The following is a 26649-nucleotide window of genomic DNA, read 5'->3' as shown; positions in this document are numbered from 1 at the left end:
TGAAAAGCAACCTAGTATCATCTCCCTTCATGTGAACCCATCAGTGACTCATGCTATAAACAGCAAATCTCCTGGGTTTGTTTCTGAGCCCGGCACAACAGTTTCAACTGCATAGTTTTACTGGAGCCAATTTTCCAAAGAGGATTTACCACACCCTGCCTGAGAAAGGACAGCATGAAACTGGTGAGAATTCTGATCTTCAGAAATACAACAGACAATGATTATTTCCAATTTCATGCCGTTTATATGAAGAGAATGGAGGCACAAGGAAATGCAAGCCTGAAGCGTGGGTAAGAACTGTGGCAAACAAAACAGAAAGGGGAAAATGAAAGCATGCTAACTAAACTGACAGTAAGAAATATAGGCGGGGAGGAGCAGGGAGAATGCAAGGAGGATAACCAACCTTTTCCATCCCTACAGAATTAAGATTTCAAAATTCACAATTTAAAAAAAAAAAAAAAAGACATTTAGCAAAGTAACACTGAAACACCAAATGAAGTAAAATCTCACCGAGTGGGAAATTTATGCAAGGGACTCTACTTTGGTACAAACCCTAATAGCAAATGACCTGGCTCTCCCAAAGTTCACTTTATAAAATTTGAAGAGTGTCTGTGAAAATAAGGGTTTGTCAATGTATTTAGTAGCGTAAACAAGAGACATATGTCTAGCCTACACAAATTTTCTTTAAACAGTACAGAAGCTCTCCAGTTATATGCAAACAATCATGAATCTTCATGCTACTTCAAAATTAACATGTCTCTTCATAAAATTTTCTTTGAAAGAGTTCTAATAGCACATTCTTGGGTTAGGTACGTAAGCACTTGCAAATAATAAATTCAATTTTTAAAACATTCTAAAACTCGGGGCGCCTGGGTGGCTCAGTCGTTAAGCGTCTGCCTTCGGCTCAGGTCATGATCCCAGGGTCCTGGGATCAAGCCCCGCGTCGGGCTCCCTGCTCCGTGGGGAGCCTGCTTCTCCCTCTGCCACTCCCCCTGCTTGTGTTCCCCCTCTCGCTGTGTCTCTCTCTGTCAAATAAATAAATACAATCTTTAAAAAAAAAAAAACCACAAAAACATTCTAAAACTCAAGTTTTTAAAAATTTGAATTGGTCTTCATATAAGTACAATTATATTACACTAGGAATAGGTACTATTTTAAAGCGCATTTCTTCTGGCACAGGTAGATGAAATTCCCCGTATCGGAAATGTTTCACAGGGCATTTTGATCCAGGGAAATAGCAGGTGGTGATACGGTTCTTCCATAAGGGCCCTCGCCTTCACGTTTTAAGATTTCTACCACCATCCCTTGTTTTGCTCACGTTGTTCCTACGTGGCTAGCAGTCAACTGCACACTCGGTGCAGGTAAAAAACACGGTCCTTTGTGGCTGCAGCTGCTGTAGGCACTTCCACGTCCCAGTACTTGTGGTCCATGACCTCCTCAAAATGAACTTCCCCCTTTGATAGCGGAGGGCATCTGCTGTTTTTATTGTCTCCTGGTATTCCCCCTGCTGTGTCATTTAAAGTTGCACTGTAAAGTACTACTTTTTTTTTTTTTCCTTTTTGAGTCTAGCTCCCTCTTTTCTCAAAGCTGTTCCTCTTAAATTCCCTGAACCGTTGGGAAATCTTGTTCCTGTCCTCTAACCCTCTATGTGAGCTCAGGCGGCACAGCCGGGTTCAGCAGGCGCTGCCTGGGTGCTGGTGGACTGGCTCAGCTCCAGAACCTCCCTGCAAGTGTGCAGCTCTCGTCCTTCCGCGTTAAGCATGGCTGGTAGATGAAGCTGAAGACAGCGTTCAGAAGTTCAAGCTCCTTTGGGCACAGATCCTAATCTCCATGTGATATTGAGAAATGCCACATATACGGAGAATTTCTATTGCCACACAGCCCTAGTCTGTCCAGTCTCCAAACTGACACTGCAGATAATTTTATTTTCCCAAGACGCCTTAACTAAATACTGTATTGATTATCCAAACTGAAATATTCCCTTTGTATAAAGGAACTCCATGAACCTCACAAAAAAACAAGTATCATTTTTATGCTGTCAAAATAAACAACTTCTTGCCTCTACTCACCCAAGAACACACACACACAAAAAAAATCTGAAGCAACACCTGATAGAACTTTCTGCAATGATGGAAATGTTCTGCATCTGCTCTTCCCACAACAGTAGCCACTACCCATATATGGCTATTAAACACTTAAAATGTGGCTAGTGTGACTGAGGAATTAGCATTATTTATTTTAATTAATTAAAATTAAAATGTAAGCAATGTAGCTAGTGGCTTTAAAGAATTGTAAAGGATCTCAGATTTTGCCCTACTTGCAAGCTAACAAATAAGCATGCCACAGTTTCATGGATGCTGGGAGAAGACATGAGTTATCTAAGTATGGACAAAGGGCTACACTACTCACAGAACTAGCAGTAGCAGAAGTATTAACATAGTTCTATCAGCTCTTTGAAGCCCAGCTCCCACAGTATGATGCAAACAGGGTAAGGGATACCTATAGGCTTAATGATCTGCATTACAGAAGGGGAGCCCAGAGTTTAGAATACCCAAATCTCTTACACTAGAGAGTAAGCTTTTCTTAAAAAACCAGGGCATGGCCTGCATCCCAACCTGACAACACTTGGCTGGAACTGAGTATCACTGTTCCCTTTAAACAAAGCCTGGGTTCTCAATGTTCCATACCCCTCATTCCTACTCTCATTTGTTTATTCTTTTATATTATCTACCTGATTTCCATTATAATGCATCATGCTCTGTTCCCCTTGGTCTGGAACATTCCTCAATATCCCCAACTTCTGCAGCTGCTAACTATCACTCATTCTTCAGGTCTTGTTGTATTCATGGGAAGTTTTCCCTGACCACCACCAACCCCAGTTACAATGAGGTGATGCACTGTAGGACACCCACCAACCAAGGCCCCCCACCATCCCATCTTCTGTAGTTCTCTGCAATACCTCTATCATGGCATGAATGACATGAGATTATAATTTTCTGTTTAAGTCTGGATCCCTTCCCAGACTTTTAAGGTCATAAGAGAGTGACTATGACTATTTTGTATGCCAGTGCCTAGGAAAAGGTCCAACACATAGAAGTTCAATAAACACTGTTGATTCAATAAATTAAACAAACATTAGCTGAGGAATGGCTAATTCAAAATATTGGGGGGGGGGTGATGTATAGTTTTGTTTTGTTTTTTTATTTTTAAAAATTGGACCCTTGAAATGTCATCCCCTGCCCCAAGAAACTAGAAAACTACTTGAGTAGTTATTCAGGCAATCTGAATTATAGTTCTACTCCGGCCACTAACTAGCTGTCCAACCCTGGGTAAAATGAAGGTCTTATTCTCTACACAAGTATAGTAAATTGTAGGAGATAAAGAGGACCAAAACTTCTCACAGGAGACTTGGGAGCACATGACACCACCAACAAATTTATTCAGAGCCTTTTTTTAAAAGCTATTTTTATATAGTTTTAACAATTAGCTTTTACTGGTTAAAGGAGTTAAAAGGGTGAAAAAGTCCTTACATAAGAAGGTTTCTGGCTTGAGACTGATGACTATTTACCAAACCACACAGTTTCCAGGGCAGTGACAGATCTTTAATCTCAATTCACATGTACAAAAACAAAGGTACTAAGCAAAAAGGTCAAGCGTAAAGTTAACTTCATTTCCCACAGGATGCCCCTCAACGTGGCTTGCCTCACTGACTGAGTTGACTCAAAGCTCTCAGAGCCCAGGACAGGGTATGCAAAGCCTAAGAAATTCTACATATATCCAGCAGATGGATACATTCTTCCTAGGAGCAGGAAAAGAGTCAGAGATGTCATTGATGTTGCACCAAATACAACCTAGTCTGGTCAGTCTTTTCCAGATGGAATTCTTGCCCATTCTTTGTGCCAAGCCAAAATTCTTTAAATGGTTTAAAAAAAAAAAAAAAAACTCTAAGAATCTTCTAACTGTTTCAGTCAAATTTCCAGAGTCAATCAGGCCTATCAGGCTTGAAGTGTTCAAGTTTCAACTTATTAAAAATATTACATTCAATCTCTGTACTTTTTTCTAGGCATTACAATATAATTTCCTTTCTCAAAGAGTTGCGAAAAAAGTGTATATGGGCACCATAAATTGACTTCTTCACTGAAGAAAGCTGAATTAGAATTGAAATTTCTATAGTTTATAACATTTGATTACCAAATCATACATGTATGGATGCTCTTCTGAGTTTACATCCTAAAAAGACTATTTTATTACTAAGAATGCCTCCCATTTGATGAAGTAGCATTTGGAATTTCATTTTAAAAAACACTTGCTTAGCTAAACTTTTTATTCCAATCTATTAGGTAGATTCACTAAATAATGATATTCGTGGGCCTTTAATAATGTATTCTTGACATCATTCTACTTGCCATATGTAGTCATTAGAATATATTTGACGTCCATATAAAAATATGATATAAAAATATTATTCTCTAATTTAGATTGGAAGCCTCTTTAGGACAAGGAATATGGTCTATTTATCTTTGAAAGCACATAGCACAATATATTGTACAATACAGGAACTTATGAAATGTCTATTAAATCAGGAACCATTTAATACCAAGTCTAAAGCTGACCTGCTTAGGCCATTTACTTGCTTTCTTTCATACAGTAATTAGAATGGTGCTAACAATGCTTCTTGTGCCGTGATTTTAAGCTGAAAATCTGCAAACGATAGGGCATATATCGCTTTTCCGAGCTAAATGTCTGAACTTACTTACTATAACGAAGGTCTATTTCCTGAATTGTTAAAATTAGAAGCAAATTTAAATTTCAGTTAAGATGGAAAAGAGATCATAAAGATTGGCAAACATCAGAAGCACACATAATTGTTATTTACCCAAAGAACGGGGCCAATAACGATCTTTTACTATTTGAATTCCTATGACCACAGAAATACGTAAGATCCATAGCTTGCTTGATACTTTGGGCTCGATGGGGAAGAAACGACTTCAGCTCTGAACACTAATGACCAGATCCGGAAACACGAGCCTTTTATCCCAACAAAGCTACAAGCCAAATCACCTAGAGACATAATTACATCTCAGCCGAAGAACCTGAACTCAGCCGGCTAGAACACAGGACCTGCCATCAGGCAGCTTCCCGAGACCGGAGACGTGGCTCAAAGTCTTATAACTCCCCTAAGTCATCCCACTGGATCTTCACAACGACCCTCAGCAGTGGGCAGAGCGGACGCACCTTTTGCAGACGCGAATATAGTGTCCAAAGGGTCGGGTCCCAAGGCCACACAAGTAGCAAGGTGACTGAAACCAGATTTAAATTCCGATTTAACTCCAAGTGGTGGATATTCTCCATCCCGCCTCTGAGATCACCCTTCGAGGGCGTATTACACAGTCTGGCTGGCAAAACGGCAGGAAGGAGAGCAGAGCTGGGCAAGGACCGGAGAGAAGAGAGGGCATTTCCACCGCTTTCCCGCCGATACTCGAGCACCCCAGGTCGCTCCCCAGCTCCAGCCCCTCTCCCTGTGCGGCGGCCCCAGCTTCCCCCTCCGCCCCGAAACTAGTCCTCAGAGGCAAGCTGGGAACCAGGGAGGCTTTCTCACCGCTACCGAGAGTTCCCCAAGTTGGAGGCAGAAAGAGCGAATGAACAAATGTACCGATAGGGTGAGGGCGCAAGAAGTGCGAAGGTGAGAGAGACAGGAGGGGGGTGAGCCCTCACGAAGCGGCCGAGGTCGTGGTGGCGGTGCGGGGTGGTCAGAGAGAGAGTAGGGGAGGGCGAGGAAGGCTCAGTGCCGGAGACCCTCCCCGGCCGAGGCGCCGGATTCCCCGAGACTCGCAGCCGGGGAGGAAATCAACAACCGCCTCGGGCGCCGGGAAGCCGAGGGAGCTGAGGTAGCAGTTTCCCCTCCCCCGCCCAGCATCTTCCCAACTTCCCGAGCCCCCTCCGCGCTCCCACCCCCAGCTTTGCCTTGTCCGCCCAGCCGCACTGGCGGCGGCGGCGGCGGCACCAACCTGCGCGGCTGCGGCCACAGTCCGGGACGGAAGCCGGAGCTTGCCGGCGGCGAAGCACCGAGCGCGGCGGGCGGAGTTAGTTGAGAGGCTCCGGCTCCCTGGGCGGGGACAAGCTAAGCACGCGGCTGCCGCGACGCCCGCGGCGGCGGGGGCTCCTTCCTCCCGGCGCGCGCGGGGCCCAGCCTGGTCCGCCGCTCGCCCTCCTCTCCCGGGGACAGCTAGCAGTCAGTCCCTCCCCCGGGGCGGCTCCGCGGTTCCCGGCCGCCCCCGGGCCCGCCTCGCGCTCGCCGCCTGCGCTCCGCCCCTGCCCCCCTCGGGCGCGGGGGACGCGGGGGTTGGGAACGAGGTCCCCGCAGAGTCACCTCCTGGTCGCGCGCAGCTTCCCGGGCTTTCCCTGCTGGGATTGCTTGTTCTGGGTGTTTGGACTCACGTGCGGGCAGGAGGTGGCCAAGAGCTGGAACTCGCTCGTGAGCCCGGGCAGGGGGGTGAAGGCCGGGCCTGAAAGTCTCCTTTTGCTCCGCCCGAGTCCCGTATCCCTAAAAGCGGCCCTGCTAGGTGGCCACGCCGGCTGCCGGGAAAGAGGCCGAGGAAAATGTCCGACTCTCCCTCCGCCCAGCGCGGGGCTGGGAGGACATTTCCCGAGAGAACCAAGGACCCCACCCCCCTGCTCCGGCCCGGGGTTGGGAACTCGCGCAAAGAGAGTGTACGGAACTGGTAGACCGGGCACCGGGGTTGAACCTGTGGAGAAGGTGCAGTTTCTATTCACACACACACCGAAGCCCGGTTACTGCATGCAGGCTCCCTCGCTCAGGTCTTCGCAGTGCTTTCCTGTCCGCACTCTAGGCCTGGGGGGACCCCCTTTCCTAGCCTAGCTTCTCACCTCTGTCTGCACATCCTCCACCCCGCCCAAAGCTTCTTAAGCCCGCAGCGCGCGCAGCGCGCACCCTCTGACTACTTCGCCCCTAAAATGCCTGCATGAAACTCAGGAGCCCACTCCCTCCGTGCCTCGCCTCAAAGCAGGAGAAAACAGGGTGCCGGGGATCTGGGAAGTTTCAGCTGGAAGGTTCTATACCCATGAGGCTATATGCGTCGTGTTACTGATCCCATACACAAATTGATACGCGTTTAATTCGAGGGCAGTGTTTGCCACTTTCTGTACCCTACTGAGGTGACTTGGTTGTGTTCACCGAGTTTTTTCTCTCCCCAGCGCCAGCCACTTCTCTTCTCCCTAAATCCCACCATCCCTTCCCCCGACCTCTCCCATCCCAGCTAACAGTACGGATCCCCAGCTCAGGGTTCTGGTTTCTTCAAATAGCTGAAGGTCCTGGGGTCTTCAGGGTGAAGGATTAGGGAGCGAAGAGCAAGCTGGGAGGAGAAACAATGAAGAAAATGAAAAAGAAGAAGCCAGTGTACTGAGGGCAAGAAGGGACAGGGCAACCCGAATGAATATGCTGGAGAAATGATGTCATGAAAGAGAGGCAAAGCCCTCCAACGAGAGGGGAACTCCCAGAAAGAAAAATCCGTTTCTCCACTGGGAAACCACCAATGCTTGCAGTGGATAGATTGGAAAATTTGGACCACCTCCCACCAGGATTCCCAGAGAGCACTGGAGAGTCACCGATAAACTTCAGGACCTAGAGCATGCCTTCACCAGTCCCACTTCCCAACCTGAATTCCTGGGAAGGCTGATGACCCCAAGCTCTTGGCCAGTGATGAGAAATTCATCCTGGAAAGTGATGGTCATTGAGGAGATGCAAGAAAGTAGAGTGGGGTCAGTTTACAGCTGGCCTGGCTGTTCTTTTGCTTTAGGCATCTCACTCACCCCACCCTCCTGGCCTGGGCTATTAAGTAAAGCAAACTTGCACTTGGGACACTCCCTTAAATTAAGAAGTCACTTTTGATGAGAGAAGGAAGTGGGGAGGGACACAAGTCCTAAGACTGTGGTGGTTCTTATTTTTAAGTTCAGTTTGGTGTATTTTTATGTCAAGATAATTTTCCTGCTCAGTGAGTGGCCACATTTTTACCAGAAAATGTGGGAGAATTGCTGAGACCACGCTTTCAATATTATCAGACAGCAAACTTCTCTCACACCCTCGAGGTCCTGGTGGGCACAGCCACTAGGCTTCAGCTGCACTGACATAGAACCAGTCTGCCTGAAGAACCCCCACCAACCCCAGAAGTCAGACATAACAGCCTTAGGGCATCCTAGTCTGTGTGCAGTCCAACCACCCAGCACACACAAGTTTAGCATGTGCTTATGGAGGGGAGCCAACCACCCACACTTAGTAGGTGAGAAGACTTTTCCTAACCTCAGGGCTTCACCTCACCTGAGGGTGGCTCCACACTCTAGAAGTGTCATTACAGAAGCAGTCCCCAGTGCCCCACTTTTACCTTTGGAGAGGCTACCTCAAATTTAATTATAAAATCTCCTTCCTTCCCTTATTTCTTCTATCGCACAAAAGGTTAAGACATAGAAAAGTTCAAGCAGCTAGAAGACACCTCCCCCAATAAGAAGTTTCTCCTTGTCCACTCATTAAAAGAAAAATCATCTGTGACAATGGAACCTTATTGAACTTAAATCCTTTCTGAAAATGGTAATCCTTCTGTGTGTATGGTATTTTAATTTTTTTTTATTTTTTTAAATTTATTTATTTATTTTGACAGAGAGAGAGAGAGACAGCGAGAGAGGGAACACAAGCAGGGGGAATGGGAGGGGGAGAAGCAGGTTTCCCGCCGAGCAGGGAGCCTGATGTGGGGCTTGATCCCAGGACCATGGGATCATGACTTGAGCCGAAGGCAGACACTTAATGACTGAGCCATCCAGGCACCCCAGTTATTTTAATTTTAAATAAATGGTACAATCTCATGGCAAAAAGTGTCCACACAACTGGTGGGGATAAAAGGTCCAGTTTTTTTCCTGGGAAAAGTTCTTGTAGCTAAAGAGAATGGGAGACCTTATTTACAGGAAGCAGAATTGGTCTCAGGCAGTATTACAAAATAGATGGAGATGGATAGTCCTCCATAAACCTCCCCCATTTTCAATTTGCCTTCCCAGCAGCCTCATCTGCCTGATATTGCCAAGTTTCCAAGCCAATTCACCTCACACAAAAGTGTTAGGGACTTCAGATACTGTTACCTACTAGTGTTTGTCTTGGAAAAGAGTGACATTTTGAGCAGAAGTGACAGAGTAAAGGGAGATCCATGGAGAATCTTTCTTGTACTCCTTATTTTAGACCTTTCTGTTAGGTGTTTCATTGTAAAGATCGGTCCAATGGACAGAACTTATCTTGGATGAATGGGGAACGTGCAGGCCTATGGGCTTCACTGAAAAGAAAGAAAACTATATCCTTCCACATTCTGCAGCACTTCAAGTAAGATCTAAGAGCACACAGCCTTGATAGAGGACAGAAGGTTACATTCAATAATAGAATAAGCTTCAAATTGGTTATATCAAATAGTCATATTTGCTTATGCATATACAGAATGGCAAGAGAAAATATTAATTTCAATTTACAAGTCATCAAAAAGCACCTTGTGGACCACATAATGAATAGAGCCATGTTAAAGTAATATATGTGTGTTCTTTCACAAATAAATTTTCCTCTGAAATACAGACATCTGTCATGGAGCCAATTATTTTGCACAGCATGTGCTATAAAAGCACATGAAAGAAATAATATACTACATTGCTTATTTGAAAGTGATCAGGAATATGCAGCTGCATGCTGGCATGTCTTTAATTTCATGGTGTTAAGAAAAAACTATAGGAGTATGAAATAGCAAACCCTTTCCTACTGGAGTACTAATTCAATTACCTATCATGATATATGAAGGAGGAAAAATTTTCCCCATTAACTGGCAGAAACACTATGGAACTATTTTCTTGTCTTCCTCTACTAACCCTTGTAGAGAGAATGTGAACACGAAGTTTCCTTTGAAAACAAAGGGATCACAACACTCTGATCAGCTCCGGGGGTGTGCAGAAGAGCAAGGCTGGAAATGGCATTCTAAGGACATAAATTATCACTTAAATGAGGCTAGACTTTTATGAAATTTTTGCATCAAATAGACCTCGAGTTTGAAAAGTGCAATAAGAGATAGGCCAAATCAAACTTCCTTGATGTAATGCAAATGTGAAACCTTTTTCTTTTTCATTTCTCTGGCAAACTCCCATTCTCCCCTCTTTCACTGCATGATGCGCACATAAATAAAATACAAAAATATTTTGTAGAAAGCCCTGCCAGGTTAAGTACACAGAGCCTTCTTGAATACCTCCTATTACTTGTGACACTTTAAAATAGATTTTTAAAAAATTCTTAAGAGGAATACCTTAATAGCTTCCCAGAAGTAGAATGTATTATCATTGCAGTACAAAGGGCATCATTCATTTCTAATCCTTGGCTCCACAGGTGTTCCCTGCCCAGACTGTGGTTGGCACTTAGAGGGCCTAATTATGATTCATATATCCCACATTCCCCAGGAACTGGTCCCTCTAATTTCATACAATTCCTTTATTCGGAGGAGAAAAATACATTTCAGTCGTACTGGCTAGACATAGTGATTCTCAATCCTGACTGCACATTAAAATTACCTGGGGAGCTTTAAAAATCCTGATGCCTCAGGGCGCCTGGGTGGCTCAGTCGGTTAAGCCTCTGCCTTTGGCTCAGGTCATGATCCCTTGGTTGTTGGATCAAGTTCCAGGTCAGGCTCCTTGTTCAGTGGGGAGCCTGCTTCTCCCTCTGCCTGCCATTCCCCCTGCATGTGCACTCGAGCACACTCTCTCTCTCTCTCTCTGACAAATTAATTAATTAATTAATTTTAAAAATAAAAATAAAATAAAATAATCAAAATCAAAATCCTGATGCCTCAACCCAGCCTCAGGCCACATAATAGAGACTCTCTGGGGGGGTGGAGCCTGAGGATAGGCATTCATTTCATTCCCTAAGTGGTTTTTATTTGCAGTCAGGGCTGCCATTGGTAGAGTGTAAATACCTAGCAAATAAAAAGTAAACCATTTTTTTTGATAAACTATTTAATATGAACTGAGCCACCAGTTAAGTGCAGTCCCCCCACCCCTTCTTTGTAATCAAGTAAGTTGTTAATTTGGTTTGACAAGGTAAGTTTTCCTTACCAAATTACGTTCTCTCTTCCTAACTTTCTGGTAAAGATGCCAAGGTCGGCTCACAATGAAAGTCCATGACCTACCCTGGTTTGGGTGAGTTTATTACTGGAATCAAAGCCGTAGATCACTGTAGGAAAATAGACTTGGGGGAAATTGAATCTTGTAAGTCTTAAATTCCCACAAGTAATCCCCTTGAGCTATGAAACCATTATCCAATTTAGCTGCTAAAAAACAGATACATCCTATAATTAATTCTTTCTATAAAATCCGAGGTTTAGAAACAAGGACAACCAGGACCATCAATTTTACGTAGATTCAGCACTGAGGAAGAATGAAATATTTGATTCTGAAAAAGGAGTATTAAAATGCTGCCAACAATCTCACGTAAGTAGTTAATATTTTGAATATGCTTTGGGAATGAAAATAATTTAAGGGGGAAGAAAATACATGGTAGGTTTTATATACAATATCATATTTAAGCCATAAAAACTTTCTCCATACAATTCAGCATGCTGGGATAAGAGAGAGCAAGGCAGAATAAGGGGATGTAGGAAGGAAATCAGTTGATAGGCAATTGATATATTGGGGAAGTTGAATAAACTAATAGTATTTGGACAGTAGAGATTACAAGGTCAAGTCAAATCAAATTAAATACTGCTTTTTTTCACTGCCTTATTTGGAATGGTTACTAGCAGTTTATAAAGGTGGTATGGTAGAGATGAAGGCTAGAATAACCACTGCATCACTAGTAGTCTCTGGAAATCAATGATTCCCACACTGCGCCACGAGCTTAGATTTTTTAAAATAAGAAATTCAGTTAATTCCTCACCAGATGGACTAATTCAATTTCCTAATAAAAAGTGGGAGTCCCATATATTTTTCAAGTAGAAGGTATACAGAGGGTTATTAGTACATGTAAATGGAGTCAGAAGGACTGAGAGTTTCTTTGAAAATATTTGAGTATATGATCTCAATTTCATTGAACAAAAAAAAAAAGATGCATTATACTTTTCTGGACTTTTCAAAATAAGCATGTAATGTTAGAAAAAGATCAATGTTATTTTCAAAAGGCATAATCTGCTTCCTTTATTATAGCATTCTGTTTCTTTTCAGTGACTTGAAAACTGAAAATTAAGTATATTTGCTACATGAATGGTTTTCTTTCTCATATTTGTATTTTCTTTTCATTTTACACCTGTAGATTTGCATCTCTATTTTAGGTTCTTAGTGAGATGGCACTGGAGATTTGGTTTCAATAAGAAAAGTCCCTCGATATGTAAAGAATGACATAGATTTTCCAGTCCTATTTAGCAGCAAGAAAACCACATAAGGGTGTTAAATTTTTTTGTTTTTATCATGAACGGAAAAAAAAAAAAAAACAAACCTTTAAAAGCACACAGGAAGTCAGAATACCTGATTCTCATTATTGGGCACTTTTTTCTGCTGTTTTCTTTGACAAACACATCACTTCTCCCCCCTGGGTCTTTCCCCCCCCCCCCCCCCGTACACAGTGAAGGGTTGGCCCAGACTGCAAGTTTCCCTCAAAAACACATGAGATTATTCCATGAAGAAAAGAAAGCATAAAAATTCATTCAAGGAAGTGCTTTGGGATTAGACCCCTTTGCTTCTGAAATATTGATGGCTACAAAACACAAGTAGTTTAAAATGCCAGCATTTTCTTGAGGCTGAGGCAGCCAAATACTCTGCTGTTGCCCTTTGTGGAAGGTTTTTCTGTTGGAAGGAGGCATCCGTGGGTATTTTACTCTGCTGGGATCAAGGCCTGAACCTCCTCAGGAAAGGAACCTCCTCCTCAGACACTGAATGCCTGAATACCTGAAGCAGGTAGGCAGGGATTGGTCAAAGGGTACTCTGGTCAGTGGCAGCCACTTTGGTCCCAGAAGCAGAGCAACCAAAGGGAGATGTTAGGTAGGGGGATGGTCATGTAGGGGTACAAGTAATGGATCCAGTTATGAGTTTCCCTGTCTAGTGTACCCATTTTCTCATCTCCATGTCCTAACTTTGCTGAGTTTTGGAGAATGAAGGGAAAGATAGGGGTTAATGCTTAGGAAAGAGCTATGAGGACATCTGTAACAGCTGCAGGAACAGGGAAATGACCCTGGTGTGACCTGCAAAGCAACCCAGGGTAACAGTGCAGAGGGAGGGGCAGGAAGGACTCTGAGGACTGACTATGGAATACTGAATGACCCTTAAATTATCTGGGAAGGGAAACACAGTAAAAGGCAGCCCTTCCTCTCAGTCCAGCGAGGTGGAGGATTGTCTGTTTGAGTACTAAAGGGAAGGCCTCTGAGGGTGGGATTATTGACAGCGTTTGGGTCACAAGAGATCTCCTATTTGTTGAAGGCTGACTATGTGTCAGGTACTGTTCCCCTCACTTATTGCATCTTTCTGTCTTCCCATAAAAAAAATTAGAAAAATGTACTGAATCAAATGATAGTTCTTATCCTTTCTTACTGTGGCTGCACCATTAATCACCACTCCATGGCTACACATTAATAAGTATGTGGCTTGTGGTTTTCATTTTCTAATTTTTAAAAAACCCATTGTGGTAGGCAGGATAATGGCTTCCAAAGATGTCCACACCCTAAACCCTGGAGGCTGTGAATATGTTACCTTACATGGCAATAGACTTTGAGGAGATTTTCCTGGGGTATCTGGGGCGGCCCAGTCTAATCACCTGAGTCCTTCAAAGTGAATGAGGAAGGCAAGAGAGTTGGACAGAGAGATTCCATGATGGAAGAAGAGGCCGGGGAGATAAGCCATGACAAAGACTTAACCGCCATTTCTGACTTTGAAGATAAAGAGGGCTATAAGCCAGAGAATGCACATGGATTTAGAAGCTGAGAATGAGCCCTGGCCAACAGCCTACAATCCCAGTCCTACAACCCCAAGAAACTGAAGTCTGTCAATAACCTGGATGAGCAAGAAAATGGATACTCCCCTAAGCCTTCAAAAAGGAACTCAGCCTTGCCACACTTTGATTTTGGCTTAATGAGATCTGCTTTGGATTTCTGACCTATAAAACTGTAAGATAAAAAATAATTTTCTCTTGCAAGGTGCTAAATTTCTGGTAATTTATTACAACAATAATTGAAAAGCAATACATCCACTCTATCTTGAATGAAAACTAAGACCCATGCCTCTTTACCTTTGGCTCCCAGTACCTTGTATGGAATTGACATTTAGTTTGAATAAATATTGGATGAAGAAAGTAAGATAAATGGGAAGGAGGGAAAGAAAGAGTATATTAGGTTCCTGGACCCCAAATCCAACTTGTGTATGTGGAGTTTTCCCCATACCAACAAGCAATTCTCGGGAGGTGTCTGAGAATTCAACCCTGTTCAACTCAATTCTGACACTATCTACCTGGAGATAGCATCAGATTCCAAAAACAAAGGGCTCATTCTCACGAGACCATCCTCCACTTCAGATCCCAATCGCAAGCCCAGATTGTTACCTGTGCTTCTGAACAACTGGCTATAAATCAGAGGTTCCAATGACCCCCAACTTAGGTTCACTTAATTTGCAAGAACTCAGGAAACCCAATTACCAGATTACTGATTTATTACAAAGGATATTAAAGAATACAAATCAATAGTCTGATGAAGAGGTATATAGGTATATAGGGTATATATCTTCAAAACAAACAAAAGAGCTTCTGTCCTTGTCGAGCTTGGGGCCCGGCATGGTAGCACAAGGAAATATTCTGGCTCCCCAAACAGGAAGCTCTCTGAACCCCCTCCTTTTGGGTTTTTATGGAGGCTTCATTACATAAGCATGACTGATTTAACTAAATGGTCATTGGTGATTGATTCAATCTCCACCTCCGCTCCCCTCCCAGAAGTCAAGCAGTGGGACTGAAAGTTCCAACCCTCTAATCATGGTTGGTTCTCCTGGCAACCAGCCCCCATCCTGAGGAGCTTTCCAAAAATCACTGAATTAACATAAATCCAGTTGTGGTGAAAAGGGGCTTGTTATGAGGAACAAGACACCCATTTCACCTTTATAGCCCTGAAGCATTTTCAGGAACTGAGGACAAGAGATCAAATATTATAACAAAAGATGCTTTTGTTGCTGTTATTGCTCAGGAAATTCTGAGGGTTTGGAGAGTTACGAGCCAGGAACTGTGGATGAAGACCACACATACATATATGAGAATATGAGAAATATATTTGGTCATCTGAAAGACAGAAATATATATATATATATTTATGTCTTATTTTAAATCACAATATCACAGAGAGACATAAGTCTTCATTTTTCATAAATAATTTTGGAATATATAAAAGAGAAATTTTATAACTAGTCAGGGAATCAACAATAGGTATCAACAATTGGTGAGATAGAAGAGGAGCAGAATGGAAGTCCAACTTTTGCTCTTAAAATCTACCTGCCTAGAATCCATCCCTTTCCTCTCTGCTTCCTAAGTACTACCCATTCTTCAAACCCCACGGATGTCCTCCTTTTCTATGATATCTTTTCTGGCTATTTCCATTTGCATTTCCTGAAGTCGCCTAGTACTAGGAGTATGTTATTCAGTCATTCATTAGAACACGATTTGGGAGTTCATATTGTATGAATTCATAATGTATGCAAGGGGAAAAGACCAAAGACCTAAGAAAGTTAAGGAGTTCAATTTCAGAACAATATACCCATCAATGTTTCATCATTCTTCAAGCAGAGGCTGGATGACAATTTGCTGTGGATGCTCAAAGAGGCAATCAAGGGTCCCTTTCTAAGTTGGACCTGATCAACACCACTGTGCCCTTCCAATTATGATTCTTTAGGTCTATAACTTGCCAGGAGAGATCTGGCCAGAGAAACCTCTTCATTCTGATCCCAACCTTCCTTTCCTCCTTTATCTCTCACCAGGAACTGACAGGATCCTTTTCTCTAGTCCCTTTGGTCTTCTTCCCATCTTCAAACTCACTCTTCCTGCCTGTTTCCAAGTCTTTGATCAAGTACCTCCCTCTATGTACTGTACCTCAACACTCTACCCTGCTGAGGTAAATGCTCTTCATCCTTCAAGAACTGTTTAGGAAAACTTTCCAGACCATCTTAATTTACTGTGATCCTCTTCTTTCAAAGAACTTTTGGTGCTCAACATATATTGACTTATATAGTTAGCTATCTTTTTATGTATAAACATTGAAATCAGGAACCATGACTTAAACTCAGCTGAACACACTGAGAACACTGGTGTTATTCAAATACTAGTTCTTGATTGACAGATGATTGATACTGCTGAAATAACTGATTTGGGTTTCTATTTTGGTTTTATAGATGGCAGATACATTTTGCATTCAAAGAAGATTATATTTCCTATGCTGTATTCACTCACATCAGCAAGATTTATGCTTGAATTCTTAACTGGAATAGTGTTTCGTGGTGGTTATTTTTGTTGTATTTTTTTTATTCTTTTCCAGTCTACTAGTATTAAATACAGAATGAAATCAGGATTTTAAAATGTACTCCTGTACAATCCATGGATGTTGCCAGACTTTTATTTGTATCCACAGTAGGAATACTTGGCATCCGGGATATTTCCATATGATATAGATGCCCTATATCTGACCTAACCTTTAAATTTTTGAACATTTTCTATTGTTATTTTCTTTGTGTTAGACTTAAGAAAGACCTGCTGCTAATGTAAGGTGGTTTGACCTAGGATTATTGAAAAACTGTATCTTAGTTTTCAAATCTTAGTATTTTTTGATGCATAAATTTTCTTCTAAGCCTAGCCTTATTTAAATGCTAATGTCAGTTTTCATTCAGCCAGTTTCTTGTTCTCCTCTGTATATCCTCAGAACTGATCTGAGGGTGGTTATTCCATTCACTTCAAAGGAAACATCATGCTTGGATCCTCTCCACAGGGGTGCTTAGACTAAGACAAGAAATGATCCCTATAGCTTTTTTCTCCTGCATTTGTGAGGAAAATAAAATAAAAGGAAAGATTTCCCAGTGCATTTAACATTCTAAGTAATTGCATCAGTACCGCATTTGGAGCATCCATACACTATTGCTAATTCACAATCTTAAAGATCCTTTTTAACACTGGGACATTAAAGGTATGTTGGTATGGTAGGCTATTCTAGTGTACCTATTACTTTCAAACAAACAGTATACTATGTTATTACTCTCATGTGCATGTTAGGAATGATCTCATGCTGTGGAAGATAATTGACTACATGATAGATAGATACAGTTTACATGCAAAGGATCTTTTAAAGGGAGAATAAAATATCTTACCTTAATGTGGTCATGTTTAGTAGCTAGTTATTAAATGTCCAATAGGTGTTTTTTTCAGTTGTTTGTAAATTGCAGTTAATCCTTTCTTCATCTGCTTTCATGACTCTTTTAATTCTCTTTTCTTGTTTTGATTGGAAGCCTTAGAACACACATAATTTAGAGCTCATCAGTTTGGAGATGGGAAATGATTACTTAAATTGTCAGTACTCTTTTATCAAAAGTAAGAGGCATTTTCCTCTAGGTTAATATTTATAATTAAAACATTTTTTCTTTTCCAGTATTGCTATGACTTAAGAAGATTGGTTAGGTACAGCCACACTTAATTTGAGTTGGAAAAATAGTAATAAACATTACTATCAATTGATTTTTCCTTACAATCTGTAAGCCACTTTCATATCCTCTACCTCATTGGAAACTCACAAAAATTCTTTGATATGAAATTAATTTTGTGATTTCCCTTCTATACATGAGGGAACTCAGGAGTACATTTTAAAAACTCACCCAAGGACTTAGAGAGCTGGAAAAGAATGGTGCTGGGATTCCAACTCTGATTTCATTCCTTCTAACCCCAAACTCTTGACCGTATACTGCTGCCTGTGAATGGTAGATGGCTATTCAAAGGAGAAGATTTTGAATCTTGCTTTTTATTCTTTTTTTTTTTAAGATTTTATTTATTTATTTGACAGAGAGAGATAGTGAGAGCAGGAACACAAGCGGGGGAGTGGGAGAGGGAGAAGCAGACTTCCCACAGAGCAGGGAGCCCGACGTGGGGCTCGATCCCAGGACCCTGGGATCATGACCTGAGCTGAAGTCAGCCGCTTAACGCCTGAGCTACCCAGGCGCCCCTCTTGCTTTTTATTCTTATAGCTACTTTATGTAACTGACCCTCTTTCCTATGTTTTAGGTGAAGAAGTGGCATGTTTTATAATAAAAATATGAACAAAATTTATTAAAGAATAAAATCTAATGCAGATAGTTGTCTGCTGGTATTTAATCTATAATAAAAATAAAGATAACCATAATAATTGTATTAGATGTTTGAGTAATCATGCCAAAGGTATACTGTTATGGACATTTTTTTTTCTTGTAAAGTAACCATAAAATTTTTTTTCTTGTAAAGTAACCATAAAATCCATATTTTTTTTATAATGAAGTTATCCTCTGATTCATCTTAATATAAAAGTGTTTTTGCCATCTCCCTTTGGATTTGCATGGAAGTTTGAGATAAGAAAAAAAACCATCATTTCTATGGTGCCTTGTGGATATATCTGTTTTGTATCCATATTATATATACTCCTTTATCCTCATCCAACTTTACATATTAGACTTCAACCTAGAACTGTTTCTTTTTTCTTTCTCCTTTCAGGGGTTAGACACTATTTAAAAAGGTAAATTAGTTAATTATGGACGAATTATCAGTCTTTGTATATTGCTAGTGTGGTAAAGAAATTTCAACCAAGTGTCTACAGGGATAATTCAGTCAACCATTCATTCTTTATCCAACAAATATTTATTGACTCCCTACTATGTGCTAGTTTCTGCTCTAGCAGCCTGGAAACACTAGTTGAACAAAAGAAGCAAAAGATCCGTTCTAATAGAGCAGTGGCTGTCAAAAATGTGGCCCCTAGAACCTGGAGGTCTCTTACCCACTCACAGGGTGCACGAAGTGAAAACTAATAATAATAATACTAAGACATCATTTGCCCTTTTCACTGTGTTGCCATTTGTAGTGATGGCACAAAAGAAATCATAGGTAAAATTGCTGGTGCCTTAATATGAATGAAGGCACCAAATTGTATTAATAATCATTGTCTTTTTTTATAGCCATACACTCACATTATAAACATTTAAATGCCATTTTTACTTAAGAATGTCATAGATATAGCAGTAAAAATAACTTTATTACATTTGATATTTAAATACCCATTATTTTCGTGTTCTGGGTGACCAAATGCAAAGTACTCATGAAGAACTTCTGCATACTCAAATACTATTGTCATGAGGAAAAGCACTTGGGCAGTTGTTCGAGTTGTGAGCTGAAATTGCTGTGTTTTCCATGCAACACCATTTTTATTTGAAAAAAAAATTACTGGCAGAGAAAATGTAATTATTTAGCCGGGTATTTGGCACATATTTTCTAGAAAATGAACAATGTGAGCCTGTGATTTCAAGGAAAATAAGTAGCAGTATTTGCTGCCAGTAATAACAAAATTTGAAGGAAAATTAGAATTTTGGAAAACTTGTATTTGCCAGTGCTTAAAGACTTTTCTTAAAGGTCAGTGATGATATTAACAAATGCAATTTTTTCTGTTGCACAATGAAATGTATCAACATTTGGAAGATTTGGATAACTCAGTGAACCAACATTTTTCAAATGACTGTCCATGGTGTTATTGAATCATTCTTCAGTAAAAGATTAATTTAAAATGCAAGATAGACCAGTGATTTTAATGTAAAGAGTTGTTGTATGACATGTTTTATACCTGTTGATTAGATCCTTTTGACTGATTATACTGTTGAATTCTTCCTTATTCGTGTGTTCGTGCTGATTTTTTTTTTGTCTACTTACTCTATTCATTGTTGAAAGGGTGTTGAAGTCTGCAACTATTGCTGCAGATTTGTCTATTTCTCCTGCAACATTTCTCTTTTTTATCTAACTACTCCATATCCTGCCCAAATCTGTGAGCCAACAAATTATCTTATTGTTGTCCCACTTTCAGTTGCATTTCTTCCACTTACAATAAATTTGATTTAAGTCCTAGATTATAGAGAAGGTCCAACCAGTCATTCCTTGACAACATTTTTGTCAAACTAGGGTCTACAGACATATTTTCAGAATGTCCAGAAAACTATGTACAAATTTTAAAATGTTCATTTTCATTTCAGTTCTAACCTAAAATAATTGATGTAAAAATAGTCTGGTTTATCTGGATGATCCCCTTATTGATTGAGGACTGCCATGCCATTTCATTGCTTTTGTTTGTCACAAGTTATTTTTGTGAGTTAAAGAAAAAGAATTAATGGTGGTTGTAATTAAAGAACATGTTCTGGAACCCAACTGCCTGGTTTGAATCCTGGCAATATCTCTTATAATGTATTCTAACCTTTAGTTGCTAGTGTCCTTTTCTGTAAAATAGAGAAAATGATACTACCAATCTCATAAGGTTGTTGTGAATATTGAAGGAGTTGATAGGTGTTGAGATCTTAGAATATTGTCTGCCTTATAGTAAATGCTCAATAATGCTCTATTCTTTTTTTTAATTCCCTTGCTTTTATTTTTTATTTTTTTAATTTATTTTTTTATTAACATATAGTGTATTATTTGTTTCAGGGGTACAGGTCTGATTCATCAGTCTTACACAATTCACAGTGCTCACCGTAGCACGTAATATTTTAGAGCCAAGCGAAGAGCATGTAACATCAGACATGCTATAGGTTTTACTGTTGTTTGAATAGAGAAAAATGGTAGAAGAAATGACTTATTTTACATATGTACAGTAGAAGATGTGAATAAGAATGTTCAAAGCAGTGTTGTTCTTGATAGTGAAGATACAAGAAATAACCCAATATCCACTATATATCCATATCTAGTGGATATAATATATAGTATATATATATTATATCTAGTGGATATACAGATTTCAATTTAATAGTGGATATAATATATAGTATATATAATATAATATATTATATATTAGATATAATATATCTAGTGAAGATACAAGAAATAACCCAATATCCACTAATATAAAATGCTACAAAATTCACACACTAGAATATCATGCAGTAGTTAAAATGAAAAGTACAGCACCATGCAGCAGTATAATATGGATGGATATTAGCAATATAATATTAAAGGAAAAAATAAGTTTCCAAATAATATATATATTTCACCTTCTATGAAATTAAAAACAATAAAAAATAAAATATGTACTTTTTAGAAATATATGAACCATCTTAGGCATATATAAAACTATGTATATGAAATAAAATAATCTTTTAAAAGGCAAAAATGATCATAAGTACAGAATTTTGGATGATGGCTGCCACAGGTAGGAGGAGCCTAGGGAATAGAATAGGAGGTTGTATTGTCAGAGTAAACTGCCAGAATCCTAAGTTTTATTTTGAGTGAGGAGTTTACTGTTGTGTGTAATGTTGTAAAAATTAAATGGCTAACTAAATAAAAGAGGACTATGAATGCATCAATGATGAGAATGTGCACTGAACTAAAGATGATGTTTTATCCAATTTTGTGCACCTGAGTTCCAATGAGAAAGAGAGAGAGGGGAAAGTGTTACACATGGCCCATGATAGTACACACATGTGGACAAACCTTGCTGCTAGAAGAGTGAGTATTATATTCATGTTGGAAGGGGTGATTTCATCTCAGCAAAAATCACCTGTCATGTTAAGTCAGTGTTAAGAATTTGAATTTTGGTTTTTGTTTATATTTACTTTATAATTTTAAATTTCAATTTAATAGTTGTCCAAGTGCTTATGCAATGAAGTTTCCACCTACTTTTTGGTTTATATTTACATTATATTGGAGACAATTTAAGGAATCATTGAAGAGTTGCTGAAATTATTCTTACGTCAGAAGGATTCTGTTCTTTATTCACCTTTAGGAGGTGAATGGTTCCTTTCTCGGGGTCCTTTATTCTAGAAATTCCTACAATGAAATCCAGGGATGGCTGAGAGATGCTGAGATGTTTTCACAGTTACGCCACAGAAAGTATGAAAGAACCCACAATCAGTGAGGTTAAATTGCAAGACAATATTCTCCTTCCTCACTTTCACTCATAAGCAAAGAGTGTTTTCCAGAATCTGTGGGACATGTGATACTATAAGTGATTAACTACAGAAGCAGGTAAGAGAATCAAGAATTTGCATTTAATTTTGGCTATTAAATCAGACATTAAACAGTTTACCAAAATGCAAATAATAGCATTCTTCTCACTGAATTTCTTTCACTGTGGAAAATGTAGGGTATCTTTTTCATAATTATATTATTAATGTTACCCTGTAATGGGTTTACAATGTTTATTTTTCAAATGAATTAATAAATATTTTTAAAATTTCTCAGTTTTACTTTCTAATACAAAAAATACCAGTAGATATTATTCACATAAACAAAAAGCTCTTTGGGAACCTCAACAGTTTTTTAAGAGTATGGAGGGACACAGAGCCCAAAACCTTTGAGAACTGCTGCTTTAACCCATATACTCTTGTTTTTATATTCTCCCTAGGACTACACTGAAATTCATACATGAGATACTGTCATCTCTCACACTCTATTGAGCAGCTGGGGATTTATACATCACTGGGAAGAAACAGGGGAAGCACAGAAGGTTGTCAAGGTGACAGGCTCATGAGAGGCAGAAGGCAGACTCTTCGTTGTGAGAAAGTAGGTGAGCAGGTGTACACTACTGGATAGGTCGATGATTAAAAACCTGTGGAATTTCTGGAAGAATAAGCTCAGAATTTTTACATAAATGACATAAAAGAACACCAAAGACAGCAAGAGAGGGGGAAACAAGAGTATGTGGTCATGGGTGTCTGCTTTCTGATTGTCAAGTCACCATACTTTACATGGCCTCACATGGCCTGCTGAGTGATGTCTAGACAGTGGAGGAGCTCTGGTCAGTTTGCCTGAGGCCCAGGACATTGAAAGTAGGACAGCATTTTTGTTTAAAATATGTGCAAATATATACATAAACACACACACATATTGAAGGATGCTCGAATAGCTGTCATATACATACAAATCACTTCCCATAAGCTCCTGGAAAAAAATTGCATTTACTAGATAATCTCTATTTCAATATTTGATGGAAAAATGCAATATCTGTTTCTTTTTTTGGCATTCATGTCACTGCAGTAAGATGAACCATATTTTAGGCATTAATAAAAGTTTCTCAGCCTTTGCTTAAATCCCATGGGGATATAAATCTGAATAATAAACTCAACAAAAACACATTTAAAAAAAAAGATTTTATTTATTTATTTGTGAGCGACACAGAGGGAGCACGAGTGGGGGTTGGGGGGGAGAGGGGGGCAGGGCAGAGGGAGAGGGAGAAGTGGACATCCCTCCCACCATCAGGGAGCCAGATGCAGGACCCTGGGATCATGACCTGAGCCTAAGGCAGATGCTTAACTAACTGAGCCACCCAGGTGCCCCTCAACAAAAACACATTTTTAAAGGAAATTGTACCATGTGAGGAAGTTTGAATAATGAAATCTGTGAAATATATATTTATGTATATATACATATATAAAAATATAAATATATATATAGTCTAATATTAGCTTAAAACTTTTTATTTCATGGAACTAGTTAGCAACATCATCATTCCATGCCCTGCCCTGCTTTTTGGTCCTTCGACTTTGTTGTTACCTCAGACAGAAGTAGACACTGTTCATTTTATGAAAACTTGGCATATTTTTGCACCCATGCACTGTTCTTCATATAATTGAGAAATTACTTATAACTCAGAAATATTTAAAAGAAACTCTGCTCCCTTAGGTATTTCATCAGTAAACTCTGATTACCTTTATCATGTTTTATATAATTGTTGCACACAGATATTTGTTCTAAGCATATAAACTGTATCCATATAACTGAATATATGCCAGGATATCTGAGGCCATGGATGTGCAAAGCTTGCCACTTTTCTCTGTCCTTAACTCAGGCTGTCATTCTGCTTAATTTGGTATCTTAGAAAAAAATGTGCCAATGTCTCCGTTTTTTTTTCTCTTGCTTTTCTGAGGTACACAATTACAGAAGCTATCTTATTTCAACAGAAAACACTGCTGGCAACAAGAAAGCATGGAAATCTTCAAAGATCTCTTTTAAGGATGAAAATTATCCCATAAATTCCTGCAGGCTTAAGAACACCTCATGATATCTTTTTTTCTGGAAATCCCTTCCCCTCGCCCTACATTCTCCCCTGGAACACCCCCCAGTCATTATAGCTCATCCCACATTTCAGTGCTTCTAGCAGAAAGAAAATCCTGCTGAGATCCAGATTCTCTGTCCATCAGGGCACAGTTCTCTTTTAAATTAATGTGCTGAACTACTAATATTAAGGAGAGGAAGAAATTGATTTTTAAAAGTCAATAAAATACAAACCATATGAATTCAAAGACAGTGTTTAGGATTTCTATATTGTATTGCATTTTTGTATCTGCACAAGTAGGCAGAAAGAGTCGAGTGGCATTGGAATGAGCTAAAGAAGAGGATGTAATACTTCTCATGCCTTATATATGCCATAAGTCAGAACAAAATTTTTTTCTGTGCAGCCGCTAGTATGGTAGTATTCACAATTCCAGTTTTGCATTAAAATGCACTCAAAGGAAAACAAAAACAATTATATGGAAACAGTTGGGATATGAGAAGTTATTTTAAAAATATTTGATATTGAATTATAATAGCCCATCCAGTAAAATGCTTTACGGCTTCTTGTTTATATATATTTTATATTCTAGTCTCCTAAGCTTAATTTAGGTGGATGGACCTGAGAGCTATTGTCTTGATATTATACACTTCCCTAGTTAGTTGAGAAAGAAAAATGCTTTCACTTAGATAAAAAATCCAGTTGGTCCTGGAATCTTTATGTTCAGAGACACTGAGAGTTTCATCAGCAACTTGTTCCTGCCTGGGTGCAACTTGTTTTATATATTATCCATCAAAAATATGGATTATCTTTTATTTTTATTAAGAAAAATCATTTATTTTGTATTAGCCAACAGAGTAAGGCATTCATCAAGAATGCCACATTAAAGATGTTTCATTTCAAAGATATAGCTCTAAGTTAACTTCAGTGCTTAAAAAGCAAGTTCTATGGAGAGCACTGTTGTTTGCTGATGATAGGGTTAAATAAAATGGTGACAAATGGTAACAGTCTGTTCCATCAGGCTTGGTAACATAACTTAGTTGTGCAAGAATATGTGTGTAAAGAAAATGTAAGTGGCTTCACTGGTCTCTTGGTTTTTATTTATTATTTTCCCATAAAACATTTTAAAATTAAAAGCCAGTAACCCTCATGTTGGTATTCCAAATGAACCCAAGCCATACCTTCTCCTGTAAATTGTGTAGCGGGCTTTTTGATACACTTTAAAGTCCAATTCTTTCTTTCTCACGTAATACAGTTGAGAGCCAAAGCTTATCTTGCTTTAAATGGAAGAACAAATTCAATACTAAAATCAACCAGCATTTATGGAGTGCTTATAAGTGAAAGGGATTGTTGGGATTGGGTAAGAGGCGAGAGCAAGATCCCTGGAGTTAAATGCTTACCCATAAAGCCTGGCTCAGTCCTTACTATCTGTGGGAATTTGGGCAAGTTATCGAACCTCTTTTCCCCTACTCCTCATTTGTAGAAAGAAGCTAATAAGAGAACCTATTTCTTAAGTTTGTGGTAAAGATTAAATGAGATAAGGTTTTGAACGTGCTCAGCAGCCCATCTGATACATAGGTGACCAGAATGCCATAGACTGTGTCCTCCAAAAATTCATATGTTGAAACGTAATCCCCAATGTGATGGTCTTTGGAGGTGGGACCTTTGGAAGGTGATTAGATCATGAGGGCACTAATGGGATTATAAGAGAAACCTTTTAAAACCCCTTAAAAAAAGAAACCTCAGAGAGCTCCCTTGTTCCTCCCTGCAGGTGAGGATACATTGAGAAAACAGCCATCTATAAATTGTGAAGCAAGTCCTTACAGACACGGAATCTGATGGCCCGTTGATTTTGGACTTTCCATCCTCCAGATCTGTAGATATAAATTTCTGTTGTTTATAAGTGACCCAGTCTACAGTATTTTTGTTAAAGCAGCCTAAAGGGACTAAGACAAGTAAGTATAAATTATTATAATAAGTTATATGGAATTCTTGATATTATTATGAAAAAGGTAGATTTCTTACTATCCAATAGTTCAGTCCAGTGAAAGGGGCAGCCAAATACACGATTAGCAAATACCCTATGAGCCAAGATTCATTTATATTAGAAGAAAAACAAGTAAGTGCAATTAGAGAACAAGGAGATCCTGGGAAGATCATGTGGAGGAAATGAAAGTTGGAATTGTGTTAAGGAATGGGTAGATAATTCACAGAAGGGGAAGCAGAAGAAATATACTCCAGGAACAAAGAGAGACTATAAATCAGTTAGGGAAGGTATTTATAGAACTTGGGCAAAAAATTCATGTAGCTAGAACACATAGTAATTGTCATGGGAGAGTGGACATTCCTAGTGTCCATC

At 39.6% G+C, this 26649-nt stretch overlaps 1 protein-coding gene across 11 annotated transcripts in view; it reads right to left on the bottom strand.

Moving 5' to 3' along the window:
• Positions 1–6214, bottom strand: part of PAM (peptidylglycine alpha-amidating monooxygenase) — a 282875-nt gene extending 276661 nt beyond the window's left edge. For all 11 annotated transcript variants that reach the window (XM_044917061.1, XM_021701584.1, XM_021701592.1 and 8 more), the window contains exon 1: positions 6009–6214. The gene's annotated coding sequence lies outside the window, so the exon portion shown is untranslated. The remainder of the gene's footprint in view (positions 1–6008) is intronic.
• Positions 6215–26649: the final 20435 nt, after the last annotated feature.

The sequence above is a fragment of the Neomonachus schauinslandi genome, chromosome 7 (assembly GCF_002201575.2).
Source record: "Neomonachus schauinslandi chromosome 7, ASM220157v2, whole genome shotgun sequence".
Taxonomy (NCBI): domain Eukaryota; kingdom Metazoa; phylum Chordata; class Mammalia; order Carnivora; family Phocidae; genus Neomonachus; species Neomonachus schauinslandi.
The sequence above is the reverse complement of the archived record's forward strand: the minus strand, read 5'-3'. Positions and strand labels throughout refer to the sequence as shown.